Source organism: Calliopsis andreniformis, chromosome 1 (assembly GCF_051401765.1).
Source record: "Calliopsis andreniformis isolate RMS-2024a chromosome 1, iyCalAndr_principal, whole genome shotgun sequence".
NCBI lineage: Eukaryota > Metazoa > Arthropoda > Insecta > Hymenoptera > Andrenidae > Calliopsis > Calliopsis andreniformis.
The window spans coordinates 15,890,357-15,900,629 of NC_135062.1; positions in this window are offsets into that span (position 1 = coordinate 15,890,357).

Below are 10,273 nucleotides of genomic sequence, written 5' to 3' on the forward strand. Positions count from 1 at the left end.
CGTAGACCGCTCCACTATCTGAGAGATTCAGCCTTTATGGGCTGTTGTAAACTACAAGACGGCCTAATTGGAAAGTTAACCGAGTTTCGACAACCGCCAAGAGAAGGGTTGCATTACGTACTTCCGTGTATGCGCTGTTGAGGGAGTTCCATGCACAGATTCAGCGGAAATTCATACTTGATTTTAGACGATGAGAGAACAGAGGATGAGGGAATAATTTAGTATCGAAAAACTGGTATAGGGTAAAGTTATTACTTTGTTGATGATCATAATGCGAACTCGTGTTGATACATTCGAATGATATTTCCTCAATGGATTCAGCGATTGATCGTGTCTGGACCTCTGTGTGAGTTTACAGCATGAATATTGCGTGACTTAGTAATTTGCAGGTAGTTCAATCTGAATGCCCCAATTTCCACCACATGATTACCATAATATGTTGCGTATATTTCCATAGATACACACCGACATGAAACGTGCACCTTAGTTGAGCATCACAGTTCCAATAGAAGATAATTTGACCGCCAAAATAACAGTGTTTGCTCTCGAAACAATAAATTATATTTTACAGAAAATTATGCAAACTGAATATGAATCAAAATGATGGAAATGTAGGTAAAAGATTCAGATCTGCTGAAAAGAATCTGGAACTACGTGTGGTCCATTTTAAGGCTAGGTTTATCCAACTATTCAGTGATTCAATGACCTGAATGTTAAATACACCTATATCAGAAAATGTATTTGCGACGTTTGGCTATAAGAAATAGAATGATCGATAGAATATTTGAATTTGGAAATATAAAATCGCCCGGGTGGAGGAAACCAGCATTGTCTCGAGCGTCTCATAAACCACGACTGCATTATCTCACCTCCTTCCTGTCTGGCCTATGAATGGCAACTTCCACTAGCATCGTCCTGATTCTCGCGCGATACAATATACCGTAGAAATGACATCAGGTCAACATAGTCCTATCGTATTAACCACACCAGTATCGCGATGGATGTGCAGTTAGTGTATTGAGGTAATCGCGCGGAGGAAATTGGGACACTCAGGTTCAACTGCACACGGATGATCGAGTTCCATACTAACCGCGTCAGACTCAGTGTAACGCATCCATATTAATCAAAAGTGATGTAACAAACAGTCCAATTTACGATCCATCAAGAATCTTCGTCATGACTCATCTCCTGTTGGAATATTAGCCCAGCATATTCCAAATGAAACTTTAAACACTGTTTGATTGGATAATCAGAAAAGGTAACAAAGCCGTGTTTCCTGCAGGAATAATTGTATCTCGTATTACCAGTTAAACTTATCAATTCCATAACATTGAAATTTTCTCTGCTAATAAAACGAATAATAGTAGTACTAAAAACTCATGATGCAGTTTACACTAGCTTCAACATTAATTCGCGTACACCAACAATGTTATTTAACCCTGCAACACGCTGTACATATATAAACTCATTTAAACGCGTTCTCGATACAAGTAAATGATTGTCCACGATATCCGGCGAGAAAGAAAGAGTTTACAGAACATAAAACTGAATTTATTTCCCCGCTCGTCGGCCTACTCCCCCGCACGTGCGTTAATCTAGGCGCGAAATAAATTACCGAATATATCACGAGGATAACGAAGTCTGCATATCCGTTCTATTGGAAAAGCGTTCGACAAATGCCGCGGGAATTAACTTTCGGTACAGATTGAAGCATAAATAAGAATGAAGCGCGAGCGAGAATTCACGGGCCTTTAAATTCAATTCTCCCGAAAACCTGGCATTCCACTGCTCACGTTTTACTACTCGATCTGAAAGAGCCTTCGCAAAGGGAGGACCGATTGATATACCCATTAATGTCGCCGATATTTCAAGCCATCCATTTGAATAACCACCAGCACGTGCATCCTAGTATAAATTATGCGAAATAACCCAATAAGAGCCCACTACTTTCCATCGATACTATGAAACACAACTGCCTCTTAAAAATATCAGCCTCTCTGCTCGTTGTCTCAGTTATCTCAACCGTGGCCAGGGGCAAGTGAATAAATTTTTCTGAGTACAGACTCGATTGTACGGTTATGGCGTTTTAGTCCCTCGTCATTTCGCCTAAGTCGAATTTATGCCGCTGCTTTAACACATTCGAATGGTTTAACGACACAGCAACCAGCTCCGGAAGGTGTGCCGAGGAGCATCGCGGCACGTCCGCCGGAAATATCGCGAGCAGGATTTTACTGTCGCAATATATCCGGTCGGTAGTATTCTATAAGCACCGAGGATCACGTATAACGTTTGTAGGCGGTGGAACAGAATCGCGTCGATCTTCGTACGGCACTCGAACCGATTAATATTACGCTATATTCCCCGACACTTAATTAGTTTGATTTAACGCCCTGTTAACAACGGCCCTGTCGACCCCGTCCACGTTTCTGCGATTTCACGCGAGCGATACCATCGCTCTGACCTCCGCTGCCTTACTGGGGAGCGTTAATACTTCGTTCCGCGATTTAAAAAGCCACTCAGAAGTTAATTAAAGAGTTATATCGACGTTAGATCATTTAGCGCGATTTGTTCACGGTTTAAATTACTTTTCCGTAGTTTCAATACACACGGAATAATATTACGTAAGGGAATTATCGGGGGGCGCGTTAAGCTTTCGTGCAAACTCGTGCGATACGAAATAATGAAAGCATTGTATTGATACAATGGCCCGCGGCTTTGTTTGGGCGGATTTAAGAGGATAATTAATCGAGGACATTTTTGCACACTTTTTAGGTCTTAATATATGCTACATACTGCAAATGGATTCAATTTTAGGGTTTCTCAGATTTGACTGGGAAACGCTAGAACACGTCAGGTTTGATTTATTCTAGTCGAAATTTAGTTTAGACCAATTTTAAGTCATGCGTGATAATCACAGGTTCGCATGACAATCGAAAGGTTCAGGGATCATCGCGTACACCCTTACCTATCGATTCTCTGTAAAGTGGCGATAAGGGATGTCAGCACGGCACTGTGTAACAAGGGAATGAAGCGGAAAGGGGAACAAGCAGCCAAAGTAGAAAACGATGGGCACAAGGTTTTCCCTGATACTTGTCCCCACGTTCTGCCTATCGTCTTATCGCGGGCACCTCAAATGGGAGAGAAAAAAATTGACGTGCGCCTTCCCAACTGTGCCCATCTCGATTTTCAGCTGGAAAAACGATGTGAAAATGCGGGTTCGTTACGATCGCTGGGCGGCTGATTTATTGGCACTGGGTACATTTGCTTTCGAATGAGAAACGAAGTTTAACACTTCACACAGAGGGGTGGAAATTTGATTTATTCTGCCCTAAAAATATGTCACACAAAAAACCAATAGCTCAGAAAGAGCAAGTCTTCGAAAACAACTTATCTTTTCCTTCCAGAAATTTCTAGTCATGCACGACATTATAAACACCCTGTACATCTCAAGCGCCATTTAACCAACTAGATATTGGCTCTCGTAAAAGTGTCGATCTGAACGCATAAGTATCTCTATTTCCACGGTACACAGGAGCAATAAAGCACACTCGAGCGAATAGATACGAAGCGAGACGGACTAAGAAGTAGATTAAGGAAGAGCGTTGTCCTCGTTTCGATTCGATCGCGGATGAACGCAAGCGCTCATCAGCGGAGACGATCTCGAAAACTTTCGCCGAGGATGACGTCGGTTCGCGAAGGGTTTTGCGCGCGGTGGAATTATTTGCGGCTTCCCCGGGGAGATTAAAAAACTGATCCGCCGACGAGTAAATCCAGCGCGACTAATTTGAGCCGAGGATACGGCGATGTTCGCTAGTTCCAGGGCTTAAGACTTCCCCTTGTCCCCTTGGTCAGGCCAGCTCGCCAGAAACCACCCCTAGCCTGTCTCACTCTCCCTCTGCCACTCCTCGCCACGCCTCATCCTTATTTATGGGGGCTTTCTTCGGTTCATCCTTCACCGTTGGCAGTTTGTCAAAGTTGTGTAAGTTCGTTCAACATCGTAAATTAATTGTTGCCTTCAATTAACCCTTCGCCTCGGTCCAAGGAATTAAGCGACCCCCTATTCCCTCCTCTCCCCTACTCCTTGGGCAAACACGATAATTATTTAAGATCCCGCGCCTCTGAATTCCTCCTTCTTACTGTTATGAAATGCATACAGAGACGGACGGAGCATTATTCCGTTAATCGGCCTGTCGAAGTTTGCCCAAGTGTTTCCTTCGGGCAAATTGTAAACGTTTGCCGTCGCGCAACCGGTTAACGAGATTAATTCGGCCCATTGGACGATTTTAATTATGCCGCGCACAGTGGCGTGAGTCTCGAGGTTAGAGAATCCCTCTCAGGCAATCCAAATGTGTGTAGACGCTATCGAATTGTAGAAGTGGAGAAAGGACGACTAGTAAAAGACAGATTAAATTAAGCGCCAGTAGAACACTCCCAAATTTCGAAGCAAGGGCTGCCAAAGCAACAGACTAATAGGTACCAGAATAAATTAACCTATCAGAACTAGCAAGAGGCTCCCAAGAATTAATGTCCCCACGTAAGTGAAACGTTCTGGCGACCGCCAAGTACGACTCGTTCGCACTGCGGGTAGGAGGAGACGCAGCAATTAATTACAATCAATATTCCCTAATCTTCGGCTGGCAGGAGGCTGGGGCAAGTGTGCCGCGTACTCTGCGGGACATTTATCACGTTGAAACGGCCCACTTCTGTTACGAAGTTCGAACCGGTTATTACCATCCGCCCTGCGTCCCAGTCATCCACACGTCGGATCGGGCGAAATACCAGTATCCCTGCCAACGGACCGATAAAACGGCTGTTATCAGAGCGACGACGAGGAGGCGAGCCATGCGAGGACGAGGGCAACAAGGGAAGAGCGAGCGAGCTTCGGCTTCTGGCTCAGAACTAAGCAAGTCACGCACGCACAATCTCCATACATCACCGTCGGAGCGTGTAAACTTTTCAACTGCCTCGCATATCCTGCCCGCACCGACTATCCTCCGGTCGTCTGACTCTTTCTCTACGCCGATTTTCCTTCCTTCTACTTGTCGTCCCACGTACACCAGTCACCCCTCGCAGCTCGCCGTTCCCGTCCCCACCTTATCGGCCGCCCAGACCACTGGCGCGAGGCCACAAATTATTGAAGCTCAATTGAAGCGAGGGAAGACTTCGACCGGCTAAACGCATCCACGTTCTCGATTCTTTCTTCTGGTCTACGTTCTATATCCTCCACTCGATGTCTACCCTTCTCCCCTTCCTCCACACTAGTCTACCATTCTTTGTCTCCTTCCCCGCCGATGCTCTTTACCCTCCTGTCGCCCCTAACCCCTTCTACCGCGCTCGTCGTTAACCTTTCTCGGTCTCAGGATTATTCGGAATCCCGCGGGGTGGTGCAGGCGAAAGGAGGAACGTCGAGGAGCTTAGCAGTCGCCCGTGGACTGTTCTTACCGTCATTGCCCTCGGCGGGCTTTTCGTATCCTGCAATTATTTGAAATTTCCGTTCGATATCCCCCAGCCCGCCCCTGAGGCGGAGGGAAACTTTATTTGACGACGATTAGCAGCCGGTACCACGTCGAGGACCCTCCTGCGTCGGAGACAAATGGAGGTCCGCGATATTGCGGTGAATCGGGAGCTCTATTTCGCGGATACCTCCACGATTGGATTATCCGATCGAATGCACGCATTAAAGTGCTATTAGTTCCCCCTTCTACCGAACTGCCGTCTTTTCTTGCTCTTTGCTCCGGTGCTCTTTTTTGGTGAGACTTGTAATTAGGGAGGTCGGTGTATATTTAGTTAGTTCAATATCGTCTACTTCTTTTTACTGCTACAGGAGACAGGGGATTTTAGATGTTGTGTTAGGAAACTAAAAATGAGTATATCGAGAGTGTATTAAAATTTGAGTGGACCTATGATTGTATCTTTTTTCCATAGACTTCAAGATTTAAGGAAAGGAGTAGGTACTCTTTCAAGTTCTATAAAAGAAATGATCTAATTTTTTTCCCCTGCCTGTCACTCTTCTCATTATTTATCGCTTTTCAGCAAAGAAACCGAACACATTTTCCGTGATCTATTAAAGCCCATTCGGAGGAAAAGCTCGGCTGAAAGAGGCCCTCGGAGCGAGCTGGAGAGTCGATCAGCCCCTGTCATCTAAATATTCATTGATTACCTATAGCTGGTCCCGCGTCGCGGCAGATACGGATATTAATGTCGATACCGCTGGAACGCTTGTAATGCGGAATTTATGATGCGGAAGTAAATGCTGCAAAAAATTGTAAACGCCGTCGGCAAGATCTTTAATCATAGTTCCTATTCGATCTTGTCAACCGCAGGGAACTTTGCTTGCATTAAAGCATCAGAGGGAGATATATTAGTAATCAGGAAACGTTATTACGATCTTGTTTATTCGATGGGGTATAAAAGTCGATAGAGTGGAACCTACTCAAAGTCAGTTATGTATAATTATTAAATATTGTAGCTCAAATACAGATGCCATTAATGGACGGATACATACAATTATGATCTTACAGTAATTAATTCCGTGAGAAGCAGACAGGAACTAACCACGATATGCAACACGAAAAGAAGTCTAAAGCAGGATCTCTCAGTAAATTACAACCACTAGAAAAAATTGATACCGCCAAATTCAATAACCATTATAGACGATCACAAGAAAATCACAAAGAAGAAGGACTTTTACCGCAGAGAATCCTTCTAGTATAAAGAATCCCGTCGACAGCGCCGTATCGTCGAGCAAATTCGAAATCTGTACCAACTGCTCTTAATTTTACAAGCTCGATTCGGTGCAGGCCCCGAAACACCCTCGTCCCAAGGAAAATAGTCGCCAGAGCGAAAAGAGACGGCAATAATCGTTGGTAGGTTAATAGTGGCCTTAACCGTTTCCTGACAAATTGTACGACACGTATATATATAAGGGAGGGTTAACGAATGACCAGGGCAGCGAACGTTTATCGTGTCCACGGCACGGAATCGTACAGACGGGGTCGTTTCCAACTCCATGAACCTTCCAGCTGCCGGAAGCTTAAGAGCCACCCCCTCCAGCAGTGGTACAGAGAGAAACCGCATCGTTGCCTGTACGAGGATCCTAAGCCCGTGTTGTTATATATATATATATATATATATATAGCGCACGGATTATGCCGAAATGTGTGAACCAACACCTTGACTGGCCCGATCTACTTCAACCCTTTCGTCCGCAGGGAACCGATCCTAGATGTGCACCGTCCCAATGGGCAACCGCGATCTTCTTTAGCGAAACTAACCCCTTCCCGATCTGCGTACACCATGGTACCTCATTTCCTCTTGTTAGGTACGTCGCTTAAGCTTAGTTTCCGCCGGAAAGTGTTATCGATCTACGCGGCAACTCGGCCCTCCAACTGCCCAGGTTACCCATGCTTCGCCACTGTTACGTGTATCCATTGTACGAGCGATACACCGCTATTCAGAGGGCTGGGTAATGAGTAAAAATGATCGTTTTAAGCTGACCCTGGGTATCTCTGAATTCAAGGTGAATTGAAAAGGGAAGGAAAATTAAATTTACTTAGAAGGATGCTGGATTTTTATCTGCTCTATTATGCTTGGTATCTGTGAATAATTGTAATCCTCTGATTACGGTGAGAATTAAGAGACCAGAGGAAATTGTATTATTCTCTAGAGCATGCTAGTAAGTTTCGAGAATGAATGGAGTCAAAATATTAAGACAAGTCTGTCTGTAGGGTATTAAGTTTCAGGTGAAACACGCATGCACACAGATACGAGGATCTCTAATAGATGTCGCCAGATTGGAGGAGCATTTTGGGAGCACAAAAGACCTGCTCCGTTTGACTAGTTCCGAGTAAAATCTATAGCCTTCTCGATGTCTTTATTCCAAAATTACTTTGCAAAAGCTACTTTTTCTTAGAATAGTGTTAAACGCATGCCTGTGAAAAACGAATATAAAAATTCCGCGGCGCATCGATACGACGTTCCCATAATAAAGGGTGTATGATTTCAAAAGATGGGGCAAAAATAAATGAAAATATGGGATGGGGCCTTTATATAAAAATGGGGGAGTGGTAGAGGGAGCGCGTGGAAAGCCGCTGTAAGGCGATACTGGACGGTTGAACCCTTCGAGACCGGCTCTCGTTCATGCCCAGCCATTCCCTCTCCATATTCCAGCAAAGAGGATCGGATTTGTTATGACATGAAACTATTCGAAACTCGATCTTTAAAGGGGAAAGGGTTTAATATTTTGACAAGGGTCTTCCGCCCCCGGTGTACGTGTCATTGCACATATTTCCGGTACAAATCGTTTTATACGATCGTGCCCTGGGTATAACCGATCGTGACACTTTTCGGCTTCGAGCGGAGAATCTTATAGAAACACACCTGCTTCGAGAAGTTGGACGCCCTTTCTACCGGATAAACGAATCGCGCGTTTCTCACGTATTGTGTGCCCTGGAAACTGAACTGTCTTTCCTTTAAGTCCAAAGTGATGCATTTTTACTATTTTGCAGTGAACAGAAAAAAGGAGCTGCCGTGTTACAGCTCTCACTAATTTGATATATTTCTTGGTAGTAATACATTCTAGGATCTATTCTGCTGCTCAGAGTAAAGTTTAATCACAGTACACTGAGTGCAAACTTAGAGTCATGTTCGTATGTCATGAAACAAGCTATATGTTTTTACAAAATTACTCCAAGCAAGCCTCATTTATCAGTGTCCACAACGAAGCAGCTAAAACGCCGTATTTTCCCTCCAGTTGTCACACCATTGTCACGGAAATGGGAAAGTAACGAGGAAAGCGGCAGACACATAATAAGGGATTTTACGCAAACAGACTAAACTCGCGGCGTCGCTCGACCGCTTTCGTCATTGGATTCTCAACAATGAAGATTAAACGTCCCAGAGCATTTCCAGTGAAATGTCAATTGATCTGCATTTAGTCAATCTTCTCGCGTTCGAAGTAATTGACAGTCGTTCGGTTAGTTTGAAAAAAGTGTAATGGACTTTTAGTGGCATCGCTTCGACTTTTCAAAACTGCCATGACAAGGATGTAACTCTTGGCATACGCGTCAATACGACTACAATAAAATTCCTTCATTTCATAATTAATCCTCCAACCATTGTTTCACCAATCCTCTAATCCAATCCTCCACCAAACCAGGAAACCCAATGTCATTAAAGAAACTAACCTTGCAAAGTTGTCAAATCTCGGCGAATAGTCTATTAAATCCGCCTAGAGTCTCTCGAGAGGTCTTAAAGCTTTGATATTCAGAGGTGTTGATTACGTCTTGAGATGGATGACGTACTATCAGCCTGTAGCGCAGGCTGTACTGTGTCAAACGCCTAACGTCGTGTCTCCATCGAGGGACGAATTATTATAATTAGCACAGTCGAATCAATTTATCGTTAAGCTCGTCATCTCGCGATTCCCCCTTTCTCACCGCTGGGACATTCTAATCTAGAGTCGCGCAGGCGTTTGCGGAATTTCGCGATATCACGAGAACCGTCGGAACGTTGCCAGTCGTACGCTCGATTCTCATTCTCGAATTGAATGGGGAGGCGTGCGCTGCAGCAGCCAGGGCAATTAACCATTGCATTCGATTGCCATGTCCTTGCACCGAGAGAAAACAAGGTTTCGGTCCTCTTGCGGATGCTCGTAGGTACGCGGCAGCTCGTCCGCTCTGTTGTCTGCCGGAGCTCGGTTGGCCGGATAGGGTACTCTAACTCGTTGCAATCAGGGGTACCTTCGTTGCTGTTTGCCCACCTTGTTGCACCTCTATTAGTTCCGCGTCAGAAGGCATGCTCACGTGATTTGTATCCCCAATGCGCCGCCTCGTCTGGCCAGACGCGTGCGTAAGGCCCGCACTCGAAGAAGCTGCCTTGCTGTGTCCCTTAAGGGGGAGCATTGCGTTTAACGTGCTTGCAATTTCGGGGAAATGAAATTCTATTCCTCCTCTCCACTAGCGAGACGTGAGAGTGTAAATTATGTATTATTGCAGCAAGAGGATTTCAGAGAAGGCTTCCGAAAATTCACTGACAGCTGATTTTTTATTCTGATCTGGTTTGTATTCCTGACACCGTCTGTTTTCCCATTTACATTGCCCTGATTTTTTTATTTTTACATTTGACAGAAATAAAAGACTGGTCCTGTGAAATTTCTTTCAGAGCAGTTTCGGTAAAAGCATTGAGCATTCTTTGAGCTCACAGGGAAGTTACATCACGTAGCGAAAGGGTAGCCGATGGGTTCTTATATAATGCATTTTTAATCTTGTCACTT